We start from the raw sequence: 22,632 nt of genomic DNA, 5'->3' as shown, positions 1-22,632 counted from the left end.
GGGAAGGACCTTTCTTCCCTGCTGGGAGTGAACTTCCCACCATGGCAAGCTGTGGGTGGAGGGAATGGTGAAGCAGTTGTCCATGAGGGGGAGATGCAGTCTCAGACACTGGAATTCAGATGGGCTGATACCACACAGCCTGCTCAGCCCACTGCCACCAGTGCTCCCCTGACCTCTGACCACTCTGCTCCCTGCACTAGGAAAATCAAAATCAAACAGTGGCATCAACCTGTCATCTGGCTGAGAAAAGAGAAAGGGATCGATGGGTTGTGGCAGGAAAGGGAACAAAGCAAGAGTGAACAAGCTGTGCTCAGTGTGGAGAACATGGGGCATTTGTGCCTGACTGCATCCTTTGCAGCCATGACACAGCCATAGAAATCTGCTTGTAAGGGGCTGGAACATCTGCTTATCCATGCAGATGTTTGACTGGCCATGTGTGTGTGTCTCCTGGTGGTGTCCAGGAGCAGCCAGTTGAAAGGGCTGATGGAGGGGGATGGCCTCTGTTGCTGTGTGGGAGAGTCTTCATGCATCTGTCAGTGAGGGATGGGGGGATCAGTCACTTTCTGAGGGGACAGATGGATGTGTGTGTGAAGAGAGAAGTGCTAAGGGTGGATATGGAGTAGTTTCAAGGTTGTGAAATGAGTGCTAGGAGCAACATCCACAGCTATGCTCCTGATTGTATCACAAGCCTTAAGTCCATAGGGGAAGGGGAGTCCTCTACAGGAAACCTCGAGGGAGATTGCACTTCCCAAAGAACTAAAAAAACCTCACTCAAGCATGCTGTTCAGTTCAGAGTCTCCTTCTCTCCTTCACACACTACAAGCAAGCCAGGAAAGGTAGCCTTTTCCTTCAGGGCAGCAAGCACTTGAAAGATCACAGCAGGACCATATACTCCTCCCTCTCTGATCTTTCCCTGCCTCCGTCTCCTCTCCACTTCTTCACACACATGAGGAAGAGTCTTTTCCAGCTTGGCCTCTGGGTTTGTGTGTGGAATTCCCACCTGAGGGACTGCGTGACCAAGCTGCCATATCAGGGAAGGCTGCGTGTCTGTGCATGTCGAAACAGAATTTGCTGGTTGTCATCTCAGGCCCAGAGAAGGAGCCTGGTGGCTGCATTTCAAGGCACACAGGAAGGATGACAGGCTGTTCCATGTTTCCATTAGGCAGAGCAGGAGTCGCAGCTTCTGTAGCCATGAAAATCCACTCATTCTGTGGAGCAAAGTCCACTTATCTGCGTTAAATAACTTATCTGCGTTATCTGTTAAAAAAACCTACACCAGAGGTGATAAAAACACTCTGGAAGGATTGCAACCCACAGGGTAAGATTTGCATCAACTTCTCCAGCATTTCCAATGTGCATGTTGCCCATAATGGAACCACAGCAATAAATGTGCTTCTTCTCAGTTGCTCTTTCATACATTCCAGCAATAAATTCCTGTATTTTGAGTCTGACCCTTCTATAGATTTTACATGTTTAATCATACAGTAGCTGAGTAAGCATGCAAGAATCTAGTTAATTCAAAAATAGATATTTCTAGGCATTGCCTTAAAAAAATTCAACCATGTTTGCCAAAAATCTGAATCTATACAGTCAGAGGTAACTCGCAGGGAATTGTAGAGCTGCAGAAGGAAGAAGTATTTTGTATCTACATGAATTCAGGTTGTGAGTGTGACATTTAAGCCCAACCACTTCTTTTGAAAAGCTCTGTGGTTAGACAAGTTTGATTACAGCATCCTCTCTGGTGAATTCTGCCTCACCCAGGAGATAGACACAGTTGCAAGACAAAATCAACTTCTGTCCTCTCCAGAGATGGGATTTGGGCAGTATTTGGTTTCTGCTCCAAACCAAGATGAGATACTTTTAGCCTTTAGGTCCAAATATAGACCTCATAAATCTGATGGAGACCAGAGTTGTTAAGAGGGAGGCATCATTTCATGTGCTGAGGGGCCTTTCCTGGATTTGTACATTTAAAAGTTAAAAAATATTTACCTACTTCAGTGTTTTCAGCTCCTGTGAGAGGTAAAACGATATCCTCCACTCATTTCTCAAACAATTTGCACAGTCAGATTTTACATGACTGGCTTTCCAAATGGATGTTGCAGATAACATTAAAAAATCTTCCTAAAAAGGTGTTTTTTCTTTGCTTGTTTATCCATATTTGCCTGTTGTCCCACTTAGATCCCCTAACATCATGACCAACTTTCCTTCTTTGTTACTGTTTGCTAAAGATATCCCTCATATATTTTACTTAAGCTGTCCTTTGTTTAAGCTCATTCTTTTCTTACAGGGTTAATATGATTTTTTTTTCCTCTAAGCATTTCTTTGAATTTCTTAATAATGTTTTTTCAGTTTTCTGACTTCCCCCAATTTCATCCCAAACTTTGTGGCAAAACTTGTGGCAAAACAAAATGCCCAAACTAAGGCATTCAGGAATAAAAGTGATGTTCTAAAACCAGGAGACCTCTTTCCTCTATTTGCCTGCCTTCTGCTATCCACTGACTTTTTGCACTCACTATTTTTCTCTTTTGTGTCTCCCTTCTACTGCAAAATAACTTCAGTCTAATAAATCCAGCACTAATTCCTTGTTTAAATCATGACTAATTTTCTGTATTATACCTTTCCAACTTTCTCCCTAACATTTAATTCACTTGCTCTGAATTGATTTTTCCTAGACATATTATCTTAGGCCTTTCTCCTCTGAATCTGTTATTTTCTGCATTTTTCTAACAAACCTCTGTCCTTCTATGTAGCACTTTCTTCTATCCTTTCCATTCTTTCTATCCATTTGCAGCCTGTTCCTTCTCCCATTTCATGTTTCTTCAGCTCTACTCTTTAACACTTTCAGATTGAGGTGATTTTTAAGGTCCCTTCCAACCCAAACCATTCTATGTTTCTATGATTTCTACAGAGTAAAACTCTTTATGATGGAGATGAAACCATCTCATCATATAGGGACACCTTTAGAAAATACTGCTTCAATATGTCTTTCTTCCTAGATATGCTCCAGATGTAACTAGAACAAAGTATTAATTTGTTTATACAAAATATATACAAAATGTATGCATTAATTAATCTGGGTAGAGACTTTTTTCCTGCTCAGAGAAAATGTCTGTGTTCAAACTGCCTTTCTGTGTTCCTGTGCTGTTCAAACTGCATTTTTAAGTCTTTAAATCAGGAAATATGTTTAGTTTTCCTGTTGAAAGACAAACCATCACAAGCTCTGAGAAAAGAGAAACAATCTAAATACTACTGCAAGATGAGTTTGGGGAGGAGTTGTTGTTGTTGTTGTTGTTTTACTAAAACAAAATGAAAATCAACAAAAGCTTCATGGAGTTAAATGTTGCCCTGATAAGCTAAAGCTGCTTTTCACATGTGCTAGGATAGGGAGTGGTCTCCCTTGGAAAAGTTTGAGTTTTGCGGAAACAGAAATGGTTTAAAATCCAGTGATTTTTTTTCCTGTCTTTCTTCTAGTAGGAAATCTTCCTGTCAATTTTTTTCCCCAGAGGTTCTCATTTGCTTCATTCCTCTGAAATAAAAGCTGAATAATTTTCAACATCATCTGTTTTTTGAACCACTGTTATCAAATCTTATTGATTTAGTTGTCCTTTGATGAGTTCATTTTTTTACCTCAATCTTTCTTTGCACCTCTGGTTCAGACTATGCCTTTCATGACTCTGGTTTGACACCAGCACTTCCACTGATTCCAATGCATTTCTAATTAACACAGGATCAGGGCAAACATGGAAAAAACCCACCTGACTGCAGGTCAAATCCTCCTCTCAGTTGCACCCAGGAAATCTTACTAATATTTGTGCGGCTGTTTTAAATTTGTGTCTTGGGGTTTGTTTTTGGGGATTTTTTAAACCATGAATGCACATCCAAAGCATTTTAGTATGTTGAGCCATAGAAATCAGAGAAGGGGAGAGAATATGCCTATATTTGATAAGTGGTATTTTGATTGGAAAAATTGCAACAAATACCTTTTTTTTGTTGTTGTTGGAATTTGTCAGTTGCTCAGAGACCAAGCATTCCCCACTTGTTCTAATAAATCTCAACTAAGTCTCTGTGGACACCAAAGTTTAAAAACCTTTCAGGCTTCTCCCTTGCTCAAAACCCTGTGTCCTTGTTGACTCATCCACCAGCCATCCACAGACTAGGGAATTGGTACTTGGAGCTACAAGGACAAAGCCAGTGAAGCACATTAACCTAGAGAAAACAAGGGCATGATGCTTCTACCTCACAGGGGACTCTTGGGCTCAGGAGGCAAAGAGAAATTCCTCAGCACTGGAGAATTAAATCCAACAAAATTCATCTCTAGTTCAGTCTAATATCTCCTAATACGGTCTGTCTCTCTAAGATCTCAGCCAGCCAGATAGAATATTCTTCAAAGCTCTGTCATGTCTAATTTTAAATTCATCAAATGACTGGGCTTCTACCACTCCACTTAAAATTTTCATACCATCCCCCATTCAGCTTGAGTGCCATTCATTACTACAGGATTGAGTGCTTTCCCATGGACAAGTTGTTAGCAACAACACAGTCCTGGGTGGCAGTAGGACAGCTGGCAAGAGACCATTTTAGACAAGCGGTTTGGCTTCAATGTTATTTTTTCTTTAGTTAAATTCTAGCGATTACCTTTTTGTGATGGCATTCCTTGAGGAAAAAGTGAAAATAAAACGTGCCATTGTTGAAAGTAACAGAAATATTTTATATAAATAGCCTGTTCTTGGAGAACAGCTCTTTCTCAAAAGAAAGGTTGCACTGGTGAGGCCACACCTGAGTCCTGGGCCCAATTTTGGGGCCCTCACTACAAGAAAGACATTGAGGGGCTGGAGCATGTCCAGAGAAGGGAATGGAGCTGCAGAAGGGTCTGGAGCACCAGGAAGGGCTGAGGGAGCTGGGGGGGGTCTCAGCCTGGAGGAAATGAGGCTCAGGGGGGCCCTTCTGGCTCTGCACAGCTCCCTGACAGGAGGGGACAGCTGGGAGGGATTGGGCTCTGCTCCCAGGGAACAAGGGACAAGATGAGAGGAAATTGTCTCAAGCTGCACCAGGGGAGGTTCAGGTTGGACATCAGGAGGAAATTCTTAATGGAAAAGGTGGTCATGCATTGGAAGGGGCTGCCCAGAGAGGTGGTGAATCCCCATCCCTGCAGGTCCCCAAGGGATGATTGGACCTGTCACTCGGTGGTCTAAACTGGGTGACAAGGTGGTGTTTGGTCACAGGCTGGACTCAGTGTGGATGATCTGGAGGTTTTTTCCAACCTCAATAATCCTGCTGTTCTCTGAAAAGCTCAGTACCATCTCCTCAAGATGGTGGGTATGTCTGTATCCTGGCAGCAACCTGGACAGTGTTCCAGGAGGTAACTCCATACAAATTACCAGGCTTGCACCTTCTCTCATGGAGAGTCTCCAGATTCTCCAATCTATTAGCAAAACTGCACCAGGATAATCAACCTTATTTCTACTTGGATAGCAGTGCAAAGCTCTCCAGGGACACCCAAAGACACCCTGCAGGCTGCTGTTAAGACATCCTGCTGTGTAAAGCAGCTCTGGTGGAGCAGCAGAGACAGCAGTGTATGAGCCAGCAAACCTCCAGGGTGAGCACAGAGGACAGTCCCTTGCTCTGCCAGGTCAATGTAAACACCCTGAGGCTCCTCTCAGGTATCCAGACTGCTTGGTGAGGCACATGAACCAAGCTACAGCCTTTTTCCAGCTGCTTTTAGGCCAACATGATCCTTTAGGATGACTGGAATCAGAAATCTTCCTGGTCTTCTACAGGAATCACAGAATGGTTTGGGTTGGAAGGGACCTTAAAAATCATCAAATTCCACCCCCCTGCCATGGGCAGGGACATCTTCCACTAGCCCAGCTTGCTCAGAGCCCCATCCAGCCTGGCCTTGGACACTTCCAGGGACAGGGCAGCCACAACTTCTCTGGGCAACCTGTGCCAGGGCCTAACCAACCTCACAGGGAACAATTTCTTCCTAATATCTAACCTACATTTACCTTTTCAGTTTGAAGTCATTCTCCCTTGCCCTGTCACTACAGCTCCTGATGAAAAGTCCCCCTCCAGCTTCCCTGTATCCCCTTCAAATACTGGAAGGTTCTGTGAGGTCTCCACACCCTTCTCCTCCCTAGACTGAACAGCTCCAGCTTTCCCAGCCTGTCTCCATAGGCAAAGTGCTCCAGTCCTCTTATCAACTTTGTGGCCTCCTTTAGACTTGCTCCAACAGTTCCATGTCCTTCTTCTGTTGGGGGCACCAGAACTGGATGCAAAATTTCAGGTGGGATCTTACCAGAGCAGAGTACACATGGGCACCACAACCTTCCTTCAGCCAGGTCCATAAATTCAATTATTTTCATTTTTATTCATAAACATTCTAAATATGTATGGCTATTTAGGGAGATTTGTTTATTCCAATTGCTTTCTGAATTTTCTTCCGATAAATTATTTTTTTGAGCAATACATGGAAACTTATAAACTACAAAGAAGCATCTAAAATTATTTTCTGGTTACCTGGCAGATTATCATTGATGGATTTCATTATGGGTTTTTTCCATCTTTTCCCATCCATAAGCTTCTATTTTCCTCTTGCTGAATATTCTTGAACAGCCAGTTGCTAACTCTGGAGATAACTAACTTAACAGAGGCCTAATTCTGACCCCACTTACATGGAAGAATGTAAGCCCCAGGGAATAAGTTCATCTTGAGGGAGTGAAAATTTAGACCAGAGTCAAGACCTGAGAAGTCAACAGAGAAACTATTGCCAATAGCCAGGGGAATGACAGTGGTTCTGTCTGCAAAAAAATTAAAAAAGGTTTTTTCAATGTAGGGACAGTTTTCCAACTGTAAACTAGCAAAGCTTTCTCCTAAATTCTGCTCTGACCTGTCAAAAATTATCTAATCACAGTCTGATACTGTTCTTGCTTGTTTGTTTGCTTCCTTGCTTGTTTTCTCCTCTCTTTTTACAAGAAGGTGTTGGTGTGGTGAGTCCAGCTCTCTCAATTTTTCTATCCATGAAATTCTCATCCAGATGAATTATGTCAGACCAAATCTGAAAAATGAAACTTGGCATCCTACCTTTGATCTGAGGCAAATAATCGTAGGTCATTGCCAGCCTTCCGCAGGAATGTGGTCCAGAGCAAAGGACTTGAAAAGAACCTCAGAGATACTTCTAAAAGCCATAAAATGTTTTAGCAATTTTGGGTTTTCCTCCCTTTTCCTTACTGAAAAGGAACAGATGGGAACAGAAGTAAACTCTGCCATCTGGAAAGACTGAAGGATCAGTATGAAAAGAGCCAGGTGTCAAGTTTGTTCATCACCAGCCCAGTTTTGTCAATTATCAACATCAAAACCTTGTCTCAACAAAGGCTGAATTACACTAAGGATGAATGATTTTGCAAAGCCATTTTTTCTGTATCTTTTTGCACCTAATTGTTCAGCTACCTTGAAAACTCCAGTTCTGAACAGAAAAAGGAAAGAGATTAATTTGAAGTTTTACTTCTTATGCCACAGGAAATTGTCTGCCTTGGTCTTTCCTACCTTCCAATCACATTGCAGTCTGGATTCCACTTAAAGTACATTAACTCTGTCAAATCCTTTTAAAACTATGCTAAATTGAATTTATATATAGGTAATTTGGACCTTGTTCTTATAACAGTTTGAAATGGAAATGTGGCACCTTTGGATGGGAAATCTGAAGCACAGAAATCATTATAGTAATGTTTGATCTCTGGAGAGTGTCTGAATCACTGACTTTTTTGCTTTAAATATTGGAAATTATAATTTCCATAATGTGTAAATATATTTATATATCTATATATGTGCACTAACTGTACGCAGAATAAGACTGAAGATGCCTTGCTCATTCTTTGAGTAGATTTTCTTTTTTTAATTATGTTTTATTTACATTTCATTTATGAGATTTCACAGCACCTTTGGTTTTAATCTTATTATTAATTGGCTATTCCTGCTTTGGGGTTTATATTGAGGGACATTTGAGCAAATAATTTCCCATCTGCATATCAAGGAGACTGATAATACAGTACCCAAAAAATACAAATAGGGCACCTGGAGTGATAGAGCAAGGGGAAATGGCTTCACACTGAAAAGGAAAATGTAGGTGGGATATTACGAAGAAATTGTTCCTTGTGAGGGTGATGAGACCCTGGCACAGGCTGCCCAGAGAAGCTGTGGCTGTCCCATTCCTGGAAGTGTCCAAGGCCAGGTTGGATGGGGCTCTGAGCAAGCTGGGCTAGCGGAAGGTGTCTCTGCCCATGGAAGAAGGGTAGAATGAGATCATCTTCAGGGTCCCTTCCCTTCCAATCCAAATAATTCTGTGGTTCTGTGACTCTCATATGTATACATACATACAAACATACATACATATATATATGTGTGTGTGTGTGTGTGTGTGTGTGTGTGTGTGTGTGTGTATAAAGTTGTCCAAGAGTTCCAATCAATTTTTCTTTTCTTCAGACATGGACACAGACTGAGTTTCTTGGTAAATACCCTCAGCCTTCATTTGACATCTTTTGCAGAATTTTGCTTCTTTTTTGCAAAACTTCTTCTTTTTTTGCAAAGTTGTTCCAAAAGCTGGAGCTGCATAAACTGGTACTGTTTTTCCACTCATAATGCAATCCTTGATGCTTCTTTTAAAAGTTGGGTCTGATTGCCTTTTGTCAAATTTTGCCTGTAGTCTTCAATTATCTCCTGTGCCTTCATATTCCTATGAGTTTGTGGTTTGGTAACCTTGTCAGCTGTGATTGTCTTCTGTTTTTCCTCCAAAACATGCAATTTGTTTTGCTTCTGCTGTGCAACTTGCTATTTTTCCTCTTTTTTATCTCTCTAAATATAAATCAGGAGTTTGAAGTATTCTTTTTTTTTTCCTTCAGTTTGATGTCTCTGTACCCCAGCATCATCTGAGTAGATGACGTCCACAAGCTCCTCTGAAAATTCCTGAAAAAGATTTCAATATGTTGTGTAAAAAAAGGTTTCTCCCAAATTTTTTTCATCTTTATATAATGCTGATACCTTTCAAAATTTCTTTACCACTGTCTTTCTCTTCTTCTCCTGATACCATGATAATTAAATAAATCTATGACCTCTGACCAAGCCCCCAAAACCAAGCCCCCAGTTATTGCTGCTTATGTAATTTTTCAATGCATTCCTTATTTTTGTGAGAAGGCAAATTCTTGTTTGAATCCCGTCTGTTTGACTTCAGGAAAGGTTGGGCTCTTTGAGGACCTTTGGCATCTCTATTTTATCATCATCATATTTCTTCTCTTCATGCTTTACATATGATCTTCTTTTGCTCATTTTTCTCCTTCTATAATGCACTGTGCCTTGGTGAGGGTTAGACAGAACTACAACAACAAAAAAAAAAAGGAATTAAGGGAACCCTGCATTCCTCTTTCAAAAAGACTGAAAGTGAAACCATCCTTAATGGTTAAAATCAAGGTTTTTTGAGCCACAGAAAGTGGGTTTTTTTCAAAGTTTTTTTGAGGCACAGAAAAAGATTTATTTTATCAGACTTCTGCTCTGCATCTCCATCTACTTAATCAGATGATGATTTAACAGTTTTTTTTTACTTGTGTTCCCATTTCATGGAAGACTTTTAATACCTCTGACCCTTGCTAAGTTCTCTCCTCCATGTTTGTACAGATTTAGTACAATTCACCTATGAATTCCTTCTTCACAATCAAAACTGTGTCAACATTTCTTCAAACTTGCTTCTTTTGCTCTTGACAATATCTAATTTCCTTGCAATAAAAGTTTTTCTTTATGTAAAAAATAATTATTAAAAACCCCGCAACAAGGAAAAAAGCCCAAACTTTAATCGACAGCCTAAAATGTGAATTTAAAGTGAGTTAAAAGGAAGGGATGTGAAAGATCATCTTGTCCCAACCCTCTGCCATGGGCAGGGACACCTTCTGCTATCACAGGTTGCTCAGAGCCCCATCCAGCCTGGCCTGGAACACTGCCAGGGATGGGGCAGCCACAGCTGCTCTGGCCAACCTATGCCAGGGCCTCACCACCCTCACAGGGAAGAATTTTTTTGTAATATCCAGTCTACACCTGCTCTCTGTCAGTGTGAAGCCATTCCCCCTTGTCCTGTCACTCCAGGCCCTTGTCAAGAGTCTCTCTCCATCTTTCCAGTAGGCTCCTGCAGGTCCTGGAAGGTCACAATGAAGTTACTTCTCCAGGCTGAACAACCCCCAGTTCTAAAGCAATAACCACATGGCTAAAGAATATTTCTGTTCCAAAAAATATTTTCATATCTATTTTCTTATCATACCTAGTTTTTAACATTTATTTAGAAGCAACTGGGAGCCAGACCAGACTGTCTCTATGACGGGGAATTCTGGAAGAGCAGATACATCTTATTTATTTAAAATTTTGTGTCTTCTGATGGTTACTTGCCCTAAAATAATTTGAAGACAACTTTCCTTTCTATTTCAGAAGGAAGATCAATCTGTTGTCCAGTTTAATTTTATTTATTGCATGTTGCAGTGAGGGAAGCACTTTTTCACAGTGTAAACCTGTGATCTTCAGTGCTGACAGCCCAGTTTGTAGAGTCCTTCTACTCAGTGCCTCTGTAAACCCAGCAAACTCAAAGGTTTATAGTTAGGCCTTGATACAGGAAAAGAAATGCAATTATCTGAGTTGCTGATCAGTTCAGCTGTTTCAGAGGGATCAGCAGTCCCTCAGAGTTAAAATCATGCTATTGGAGAAGAGTGGGACCAAAGCTTCCAGGCTCCTTCACCCACAACAAGCTGGAACTTGCACTTGCATGGAGCTTTAAGTGAGTAAATTCCTTTCCTCAGCCGGTTATAGAAGGGTGTGCATCTGAAAAATGCAGCCCTTCTCCCTGGGCTATATAGGGCTTCCCCCCCCCACCCCCCCAGAAAATGTCCTGCATTTTTATCAGGTGAGAATCTTCAAGTCATGCACAGAAGATACCAGGTGACTGACAGCTAGAGCTCACCACAGAAAAATCCCTTAAAATTCTTTAAAAATAATTGGACCAGCTTTACCATGTGTGTTTGAATTGCCAGGTTGTACTAGGAACAACTCACCAGGATATGTGTTTTCATTTTGAACCCTTGCTCTGAAAATATCTCGGGGTGGGAATTTGTCAGGCAGTGGTCTGCCTGTGTCACAATGAAATCACACCCAAACCAGTTTGAATGAATGCTCTAAGGAAAATTTCTTGAGCTGTAATTAGTAATGCATTGCTAGAAAGCAGGTACTGCATATTTAAATACTCCTCCACTGGCTCTTATTAGTAATACATTGCTAAACCCCAGCACAGCCCTCTGACATCCATTCAGTTGTTTATTCATTCATTCCCTTTTTCTTCTGTTTTGGGGAGCAACTAGATTTCTTTATATTTTTCCATTTATACACTCAGCTCTTGGGGTATACACTGATTTCCTCCGATGAACAGAACATTTCTGAGGGATTTCAGTTGAAACAAACTTCATTTTTCATGGATCAGGTGCAAAGTCATGTTTTGGCCTCTGTCTCCAAAGCATCACAATATAAATTTTGTGGACACATTGATACAAACTACCTTTCTATTTACACATAAATTTCTTTTATGTTGACCTATGGAGTTTCAGCTTATAAGTGATGCATCTGCTTAAAACAATAAATAAGTACAATTTGAGAGAATAGAACTATTTTTTCATTAACAAAAAAAAAAAAGAAAACCCACATTTTGCTAGTGGTCAGTCCCCATTTTTGGTTTGCTTTCCATAATCACTCCTTCAAGCTCATGAAGGAATGAGGGAATTTTAAGGGAATTTTGGACTTTGATCTGAGGGTGGTTATTGTAAATTTGTAAAAATAAGTATGGGGACATCTTGGAAGTGAAGGGACTTGGAGAGGATGAGACAAACCCATCCTCTTAGCAGTACAGCCTGACATTTTGGGATATCCAGCCAAGCAAGGAATAAGGTGATCAGGACCAAGCACCAAAAGAGGCACGTGGCAAAACTGCTCCCCTTCTCTAAGAGGGGACCCTGCAGATCTTTGAGGATGCAGTAATCTTTGCTGGCAGCAGCTATTAGGAGCTCAAAGAAGAGGGAAAGGAGGATGAAGGGTTGTGAAAACAGGCTCCAAAGTGTCTTGCTGTGACTCTGACCAAGTGCTTACAACAAACTGTCCAGGAGTAAGTTCCAGCTCAAAAAAAGCCGTCGCTCTGTGGGGGTTATTGCATGTCTGCCTGAATAACAAACACACTGGGGTGGTGGCAGGGCTGTCATAATTCACTTAAAACTAGTTCTCAAAGCTGAATTTCACCCTTACAGAGACCCAGCTTCAAGCTCTTCTTCCTCTTAGGGCCTATTTTTCCAAGAGCTCAGCCTCAGTCCAGCCTATTCCCCAGTCTTGTAACAGAGTGAGCTTCAGACAGAAGGAAAAAGGGGAATGCACTGAATATTTTAATATTTTTGACATATTCATTCAGTTCCCTACACCTTAATGCTCTGCATTGATCCACTGATATCTGGGCCATGTGTGGTGATGCCAAGTTTCTAAATTTGTGCAAATACCCATGAAACATGACTTGTTATGCATAGCTTGGCAGTTCAGTGTGGAGAGTCTGCCAAAAGGAGACAGAGCCTTATCAGAAGGAGACAGGAAATTCTCAAGCAAATTTGGAAGTTGACTTTTGAGTTAGGAGTGTTGACAGGCGCAGATCCCTCTGTCTGGCAATTATCAATTCTTCTTCTCTTAACTACAGGCAAAATCCAAGTACCTTGAATTTTGACTGAACAGGAGGTGTGCCCAAGACCTGCTCCTCCAGAGCCATTCTATATTTGCAGTTCTGTTTCTGACCTCAGTCCAAATGTGCAAGGGTCACATTTCCCTGCTCCAGAGATCTCAGAGCAGCTTCTGTTGCTTATTAAGATTCCCACCCAAACATGGTAGAAGTTTCTAAGCATGTCTGACAAAACTATGGCATTTTCAAAATGTGAATGCAACATTTAATCTGGGTTTAAAACCTTGCCTAGGAAATGTCAGAAGTACTTCTGCAAGTCAGTAGGTTGATTCCCTGTCAGGTGTGTGTGGGTTTTTTTCTTTTTCTCAGCCATACATCACTTGGGTCTGCCAAATACCTACATAGCTGTGATCAGCTCTCTCCAGGAGAATGCTCATCTCTTTGTTTTATGTCTTGTAGGATTGCTTCAGCACCAGACAATACATTCAGACACTGGTAGGAGTAGGATCGGACACAAGGTGAATGACAAATTCTCTTGAAGTGGAAAACTTGCTTGATTTTCCGCTAAATTATTCTGTTCCTATTGGCAGTTTGCTATTTCCACAGACTTGGCTCATAAATATTGGATGTCTGCCTAGCTGGGAAATTGCATTTCCATTTTCAACACCTGCTATGTGCTAGACTTCTATGAGAGCGCTTAGCTGATACTCTGCAAAGAGGGGGAGCTTACAGTTAGTGTTTTTACCTGTTAGTGTTTTTAAAATGTGCTCAATTCTTACCCCAGTTTTACTTTTCCAAGGAAACTCCAGTTTCCTATGAATTATGAAGTATTGGTGAGATTTCTTACCAGATTTTTTGCTGTTCTTACACCAACATATCTCATGCAGACATAGAAGATTCCGTGCTCTTCCCTTATTAACCCAGGCTTGGATATTCCTGACTGATATGTCCCTCCACAAACAGCTTTCGCAGTGTGTTTGTTAAGGAGTGTTTAGGCAGAGGCAATGTTTGTATTTCATGGCACCGTATGTATAGAGGCCACAGAGAATTCAGCAGCTCCACTGAGGTGTTGTGCAAACAGAGGATATTTATGATAATTGTAATTATACACGGTTGCATAGAATTATTCAGGGAAGCTCGGAAACCATTGTTGCATATTTTGTTTACCAGATCTCAATAACTATTTTAGTTAGATAGACAGGCTCAAGGCTAAATGCATTCCCTGACAGGCAGGCAAACCTAGATTTCTGCCTGTACATAGCACGGGTACAGAATCAGTGTCATATTCTGGGTTTTTCTTACACAATGAGCCATAAGTAAGCAGAAGAAGGGAAAAAGTTTAGGAAAAAGCTTAAGTCAGTTGTTTTGGTGGTAGGTTTTGGGGATTTTTTAATATCTGTTACCTTTTGCTGAGTGAGTTTGCAACGACAATGGATTCAGAAATAGACATTAACTCAAAACTTGAAATAACATATCACAGTGTTTCTCTGCAAGTTTTGTCACCTATTGACCATAAATTTGCAAGTATATTTTTGTACATGAAGCACACTTCCCTCTCCTCCTGCAGCAGCCCTGGGAATCTCATAGAGTAAAAGATTCACTCAAGAAAATCACACAGAATCATAAATTAAGAGATCACCATTTTCCTATTCAAAAATTCTTCCCTGTAAATAAATGTCTGTTTATCCTGTCCTCAGCAGCCTCTAGTGATGAAAACTGCATGTTTTCTAAGCAACCTGCTGCTGTTAGAAGGACACCCTCTGCCTGCCTGGTTCTTCAGCCAAGCAGTTCTTATCTCACTGCACTGTCATGTTAAGAGAGACAAAAATCTGTTCTGGCCACTTGAGATCATGGGGTTTTGGCTCTTATCTTAATTTTCTCCTCACAAAACCATCACTTAGAAAGCGAGGTACAAGTGCAGGTCTCATTCTGTAGCAAGCCTATATTAGTAACAGGATTTTACTGGAAAATTAAGACATGTTTGCTGAACAGGTCATTGAGGGTTTCCTGAATCTTAGGATCTCTTATTTTCAGTTGCACCATTCAGCTTCTTCCTCAGGTTGAAGCATTTGTGGTCCCTCTCCATTTTTTCCATTTTTGGTAGTGCTGGAACCAACAGCACCATGCAAAGCCTCATCTGCTGCTTCTTACAACTGCATCATGTAGGCAAGGTTCCTCCTCCATCTGGTACAACCATGAGAAATAGAAGGATAGAGTTCAAATGACTGATGAGCAAAGTGGCAGGAGATTCTTGTACTTGATGCATTTGTTGCTATAGCCTTCAAGTATGGGTTTAGCTTACAGCTGGCGGAAGAATAAAGATGAAAATGCAATTTCCTGCCTCTCATTCTGAGTGGAATACACCTGGGAGTGAACAGGACTAGGGAACACAATTGTCTGGAGTCCCTGAAATGGAGGCTGGGTGTTACATGAATTTTGCTGCTTTTCATAGGAGCACATTTATCTGCTGTGTTCTTTCCTCTGGGCTCTGCTAAAGGTTATCACTATCCTAGCTTTTATGCTAGTTTCAAACATTTATGCATTAATCAGCAGAGATATGGCACTGAACCTTTCCTTGAAATGTCAGCATATTTACTGTCTTGCATGACATATATATATATATCATTACTGGATGTTGATAAGAACAAACAAGAATGAAATATTTAACAAACAAGCACTATACTTAGCATGTGATTTATAGGCTTAAAATGGAGTCCATATGCTAGTGATGGGAGCTTTGTGAGCTGCATGTGCAATATTGTGCTCTGCATCAGCACTTAAAAATGAAAAATTAAACATCGGCTCCATTTACTTGGGCTACAATGAATATCTTCAGTGCTTTATGAATTACTGAAGTGTGCTTACATGCCAAACCAAAAGCAAGATAAAAAAAAAATCAAAAAACCAAAGACCTGCAAGAAAACTCCTCTCTCCACTTGACAAGACTATTTGAGTCAGAGACCAACATGTGCTTATGCCATTACAGTCTGGAGAAGGCACAACAGAGCATTGCAGAGTACATGAAAATTAATTCACTAGGAAAGTCCTTTGCAGGTCATTCCTGGAAGGCAAAGAAAGTGATCTCCATGTTCAGCCCTCTCCAAATGAATCACCCAGCAGCATTTCAGAAGGTTAAGTGGTCTCAGAAGGAGGTGGACCCAATGGAAAAACTTTCCAGTGTCAGACTTTCATCTGTGACAGCTCAAACTGGGGATTTAATACATGGTAGGACTGAAGGAGAGGAGTGGAGAGTCTTCATACAAAAGGAAAGCACAAACAGAGAGAACTTGCCTTCAGAGAAAGCAAAAAGTACTATTTCTTTTCTGCCAGTCTGAAAGCAAAGACACTAGAACTCTGTAGATCAATTCAGATGAAGTTAGTGAAGAGACTCCCAAGTATTTTGGTGGATTTTGGGGTTATACTGAACTTTTGATGTTTCATGGACAGGCTGCTGGCATGTGGGTCAGAGGGATCAGGTCCTGTCCATCTTATTCCAGAAATTAGGCAAATGGTTGATGACAGACCTAGGGGTTCATATTAAACAAAATAGGTCACGTCAAAAAAAAAAATAGGTAGGCTTTTGGGATGCTGACAATTTCCTTGCTCTCTCCCCTTTCCAAGGCCTGTGAATTGGCAGGCAGGCTCAAAGCAAGGTAATGTTGAGGCAGATAGGAATCAAGAACAAGCTATGCTGGCTAGTGCTTGGGGAGACAAGAAGCATCACTGAGATGGAGTGTTTACAGAAAAAATCCCACAGCTCATATTTGTATTATGCATTTATAAATTCCTGGAACTCAATTTTATAGGGTTTTTGATTAATGGCTGTGCTGCAATTCAGCTCCAAGCCTATTGAACTTACTGTACTGGAACTGAGCAAGACGTGCACAAGCCAAATATGAGCACTACTACTGGACTGTGATTTAAAGATGGCTATTTGCTCAAAGGCATTGCTGGGGTGGCTCTGCTTATTGTACACGTAGAGATCAAAGTCAAAGCAGGGCCCCTCAGCAGCCTTCTTAAAATTAGAGTCAGGGATGTGGTTGTCTCAGATACCTCCACAGTAGAAGAGCTGAAGAACAATGAAAAATGCTTGTGATTTCCCCAACACCTTTACAGCAAAGCAGGTGCAGAGGTTGTTGATGCATGGATTATGCAGTAATCAGCAGATTTATCTCTGCTGATTAATGCAGAGCCTGTTGATATATGGATGGATTCTTCTAATTATATATTTATGTCACTTTCATCACAGTATCTTCCAGGAGCATGGCCAAGTACTTCATTTCCTTGTGCTGGTCATGCATTCCAAGTGTTCCCACAGTGTGGTATTTGACATTAGTGCTGTTTCTCCCACACTTCAAAGAAGACATCTGTGGTTATGGCTGGCAAATGCCAACTTAATTGTTGATTATCATGGTAATGTAGTCAAAGCAGTCTCATTCTGCTGAGGTGGGAGTCACTTCATTAAATACAATCCTTATGGCTATTAGAGTTTGTGAGGCGAAACGGGATGCCTCTAATTTATTGGTGTGCCAACTGGAGTCAAATGAAGGCAATGTGAAAAAACAACAACAACAACAAAAAACCCCACCCAAAACTGGATGAGAAACCTGAAGATTTGCCAGCATAGAGAGAAACTTCTACAGACCACAGCATGACCTGTGGTCTTCCCAGACAGTTCAGCTTTCAACTGCAAGGTGGCATCACTTTAGAAGGTGAAATATCAATTTAATCCCAGAGCTGGGATGTGGGAACAGAATCCTTGGCATATTTCACCCAGCCTCCTCAAATCACTTCTAGCAGGAAATAAAACAAAAGATTTATAATCATTGTTGATAATGCAAATCTTTAGAAATATGAGGTGACCTTTGAAAACATAGGATCCAGGCAATTAAATCTATTCCACCTCTCTTCTTTCTGAGTGTAGCATAAGTTTGAAGCTCCATGTCTCTTCTTCCATGCACTGTATAACAACAACAACAAAAAGGAGCCCACTCACCCCAACACACAGTGTAAATCCTGGAAAACTGAATTTTCAGGTAAAATTAATACTGGAAAATTGTTTCTAAGGGAGAGTTTCTGCTCTAGGGATTTGGCTTTGTGTTTATAAAAACAAGAAACAGTTGCAATGATGCTGGCTTACTAAACAGTCCCAAACCAAAGAAAAATATTAGGAGGTATAAAGTCACTGAAATTAATTTAATTACACTTATGCAGTGTAATGGGCTTAATATGAAGACAAACTTAGTCTGATTTTAATGAAATTGTCACTAGTTTTTATGACTTGCACTCAGATGAATGTCCTTTATTTTTAAATATAAGTATTATACATAGGTAATTATAATTACCTATGTATAATACTCATATTTAACAATAAAGGCAGAATTACATCCATTTTTTTTATTGGGTTCCTTCATTACTCATCCTCAATTAACTTCATTTTTTCTTAGCTCTTCTTATTTTCTTCATGCTTTGCAAAGCATAGTGGTTATGATTTCCTACTCAGGGCAGTATTTTGAAAGATAAACTGTGTGGAGCAACTCACATGTTTCCTTTCAAAGAAAACTTTAATTCATGTCTGTTGAAGTCCTTGCTTCCAGATGGTTCAAATATAAAGTAGCATTTTTCTTGCCATGCCACACTGTGATGGTTCAGTCATAACCAGGGGCTGTCAAGCAAATAGGACCCTGATATGTTATTTCAGAAGTCCCTGCTGCACGATAAGTGCCAAGTGGGTCAGCCACCAGTCAGACACTGCAGCAGACAGTCAAGCTCCAATAGGAGTGACAGACAGTCATAAAGTTGCCATTTTCATGGGAGAATTCTGGTTAAAAAAATATAAAAAATTACAATCCCAGTACATTAACCATGGAGGGAAAAAAAAGAGGTGATTTAACGAGGAAAGGAAAAGATGTTGAAAGTGTGTTCATATATCTACAGACTGTCAAGATTTTGGATTCATACACATTCTCAGGCTTTCAAAGCAGGAATGATTTGAGGTTGCATATTTGAAAGTACCAGAAGTTAGAGGTTTAGCCTGAGGAGGCAGAAGACCATTCACACTGGACAGTTCAGGTTCACAAACTGATGATCTGTGCCACCTTGAATGCCACATCTGGGCGTATTGGGGAGCAAAAGGTGGAAGAGGCACAAGTAATCTCATTCCTCACCTCCCAGAATTTAGGCGTCCTTGACACAGCGTTGAGATGAATGATGTGAAGAGATGAGAGCCCCCCTGCTTGGTCTCACTGTGGGTTTGGTGGGTTTGGGGGATAAATTCCAGTCTCCAGTATATTAACATTTGGTATTACTGAAAACATGAAGGATTACGGAATGCCAGAGGGATTGTGTATTTTCATCCTGACTCATTAAGTAATTCTGAGTAAGCATTCCCAAAGGGTTCCCCAGTGTTTCTCACAGCTTTATCAGTCCAATTCCATATCTCCAAAAAGAGACAGACAGACAGACTCCCGCTAACTTCTCGTGGAGCTAGACTGGTCCTGAAACGTGCTGCATGCAGGATAGATAGCTGTTTGCTTAGAAGCATGAAAATAGCTAAAATCATATTGAGAAAGTGCATGGAGGCTCATTAATTGGAAATATTTTTGTTTGAGTAGTATTCATTTGATTGTTCATGTTTCTGGTTGTCAGATTACAAACCAGTGATGAATAGAAAAGTCATAAAAGATTGAGAAAAACACAGGATCACAGGCTCTGATTATGTCATGCAACCTGTGTGACGGGAGAACTAGGATATTCTGCTTTTGGGATCAGTGAAACTATGACTACTTAACACTTTTCATACTAATTAATTACTTCTCTATGTCCATTTTTAGGGTGATAAGTTTCTTTTTCACTGACATACTTTAGGAGTAAGATACAATTTTCATGCTTTCCTGTGTGAGTTATTGTGAAAAAGGGAGGAGAGACTTGCTGAAACATTGCAGTGATTCCATCCCTAACCAAGGGACTTTATTTTTGCAGAACAAAATTATCAGCAAAAGGTAATTCTACATAGACTGCATGTGCTAAACCCCTTAGTGTTCCAATTTATCTCTGCAGGGAATAAAAAACTGGATTCTCTTCTTTATCAATCCCACATTCCAGGGAAGCTGCATCTTTGAAAAACTATGTAGGAGCAGGACTTTTCCAGCTGGTAGATGCACTCATCCTATTAATATTCCTCAAATACCTATCCTGTCTAAAAATGTTGAATTATTTTCTAAAGCCATCAAAGAAAGAGGGCTTTAAAGTCATTGTCACTTCCCAGAGTGTTATAGAGTTCTTTGGTTGTTCATTCTGAAAGCTGCAAAGGCAGCAAAGCATCTTTGTCAACTGAGGAGGTGAGTGCTTCTATCAGAGTTCAGAAATCCTTCCCATCATACTGGTTTTCCCCCTTTTTTTTCTGGAGGGCATGATTCACTGAATGGAACTGAACATATTTATGTTCTTTCTTGAACTAAGATCTCACCTGAGTCATCGCTGTGAGGTTTTACATGTAGGAGGGGGAGATCCACAAAAAAACTTCATTACTATGATCACCCCAAATGTTTTCACACTGATAACAGAGGGAGTCAGCACACAAGGTTTCTATGGTTACTCATGCCCATGTAAACACTTCCAGGGAGTGCAGAGGGTCACTTTTTTTTTTAACTGAAATTGCTTCTGTGTGGCCTGATGTAAAAACAAATAAGGAGCTGGAATCAAAAATTAGTGTCTGGATAAATTTTATTAGCAAAATCAGGGTTATGGTTTACAAAGGCAAGGCAAAATATGTGAAAACCAGGTTAGATAGGGCTCTGAGAAACCTAGGATTGTGGAAGGTGTCCCTGCCCATGGCAGTTTGGAATGAGATGATCTAAAGGTGCCTTCCAACCCAGGAAGTTCTGTGGTTCTGTGGTACTATGATCTACTAAAACATCAGCAAAACCCACTGTTATTATCCTCCTGGAGGTGAAGGCTGAGTGGGTGCACACCTTTCTCAAGCACTGTTCAAGCTACCCACAGACCACTGATAACTGTCTGCATCAATCATGAGTCTCCTGGGAGACTCATGTCTCAGTCTGTGTCTCATAGCACCACTTGCAGCTATGTTCATGCAAACTTTTATTACAGATATTCTGCAGCTAGGGAAATAATGGCCAGCAAAAACTTCGTTTTCTCTAGTTTTTGTTTTTAGTTGTTGTAACACAGATGAGTGAAATGTGCAGTTGAGACAAATATCTGAATATATTTTTGCCCATACTTGAATATGTCTAGGGAATTTTGGATACAGAGCTATATTCATCTCCCACAGCAGCTCCCACCACAAATATAACCTCTCAGTTTCTAAAGTAATTACAGTATCTCAGTAGTATCATTTGGATTAATTACTTTCATTCCCATTTCACAGGTAGAAAAGTAGCTTTAAAAAGAAGCATTCTTCTTTTACCTCAGAACCACTAAATGCATTCTAGTTACAAAATAAACAAATCTTTCATCTGTGCTAGTGAATCAACTACAGCAAACATACCTCATACTAAAACGAACATGTTTTGTCTTTACTGGTGCAACATGTAGCAGCTACATGTTCATCAGTGATGCTGCAGGACCAAAAAAAAAAAGTTAATTTTAGCAGCATAAACAAGTCATTAATGCCTTTCCCAAACTTATACAGGCAATTCCCAGGGGAGTGAGGAGCTGAACATAGGTTAGTGACTTAACCACTGGACACTCCTTTCTGACTAGCTGACCTCTGAGGAGGTATCCTGAAAAATTTCCAAGAATTATCAGCTTTTTCTTGGTCTCAGCAGGACTCGAAGTCCTGAGCACTTGGAATGCCACAAACACAATCTGCACGATGATGAAGCCTAGTTATGACAAGACCATGGGTGTTGGCAACATTTTTATAAATGCATTTGAAAAGCACAATTTTAAATGTATTGTACCTCATTCACTTAGTTATGGTATATTTTTAATTACTATTGCAATAACATCTGGAAGCCTCGCTCAGGATCTGGCCTCACTGCCCCCAAACTGTGTGAGACACAACTTTTCTGTGTTGCAGCGAACAAGACCCTGCAGAATTCCTCATGTAAGGGGAGAGGAAATGGGGACATGCTTCTGGCATCTGGGGCTGGCAGGCAAGCAGGATGCTGTGGGATTGTCCAATGGGCATGTGTCCAGCCAGGAAAAGGGCCACAGCATAAGGCTGAAAACAAAACCCTCTCCCAAGTCTGCTTTCACACACAGCCCCAGGAGGTGAAGCCAGCCAGCTGCAGGGCAGGCACATGAAACTTTTGCTCTGCAGCGTCAGTTCATCCAGCCTGCAGGTTCTCCGAGCAGGAGGTGCTGGATAAGGGTGGGAGGGTTGGCCTTCCCTGCCGGGGAAAGATGGGAGCATCACTTAGTGCTTGACATCCGATAGCGCTCGTGTCCTGGAATGAAGGAAGGCATCAGTCTCCCTCCCAAAGAGATCAGAATCCAAGAGACGAGAGTGAACACCCAGCTTAAGAAAACAGGGCCAGGGAGGAGCAAGGCTGAGGAGAGGAGGGAGTGAATTTCTGGATGGAGATGGGAACTTGATTCCCAGATATGCCCTCAGGCAGTCTATACCAGCAAACACAGCAGTAAGCTGTATTTGTAAATATATATATTCACTTAAGCTGTAAATAGTGATGACAGCTGGGAGAAGAGCAAAGATGGGTAGGAGGGAGGAGAAGAGAGATTTTTTTTTTAATTTCTCATGAAGAAATAAAGTTGCCAATCTTAGAACTGGTGAAAATGTGTACTGGCATCAAACCAAAACTCATCTCCTGAATGACACATGCTGACAATCAAGGTTCATTGTTTTTTCACCTAATGAGATCATTTCACAAAGCATTGGAGTATTTTCAGGTTAGGGCCAGATCCTCACAGTGATACAAACC

General features: G+C 40.9%; 1 protein-coding gene and 1 long non-coding RNA gene across 2 annotated transcripts in view; one reads left to right on the top strand and one right to left on the bottom strand.

The window, feature by feature from the left end:
* The window catches only part of NTF3 (neurotrophin 3), a 47,182-nt gene that overhangs the window by 5,294 nt on the left and 19,256 nt on the right, over positions 1–22,632 (top strand). The window lies entirely within an intron of this gene.
* LOC136568381 (uncharacterized) overlaps positions 7,877–22,632 on the bottom strand; it is a 47,681-nt gene continuing 32,925 nt past the window's right edge. Inside the window, exon 4 of the long non-coding RNA XR_010785206.1 lies at positions 7,877–8,958. This is a non-coding gene — a long non-coding RNA (uncharacterized lncRNA). The remainder of the gene's footprint in view (positions 8,959–22,632) is intronic.

The sequence above is a fragment of the Molothrus aeneus genome, chromosome 32 (assembly GCF_037042795.1).
Source record: "Molothrus aeneus isolate 106 chromosome 32, BPBGC_Maene_1.0, whole genome shotgun sequence".
Lineage (NCBI taxonomy): Eukaryota > Metazoa > Chordata > Aves > Passeriformes > Icteridae > Molothrus > Molothrus aeneus.
The sequence above is the reverse complement of the archived record's forward strand: the minus strand, read 5'-3'. Positions and strand labels throughout refer to the sequence as shown.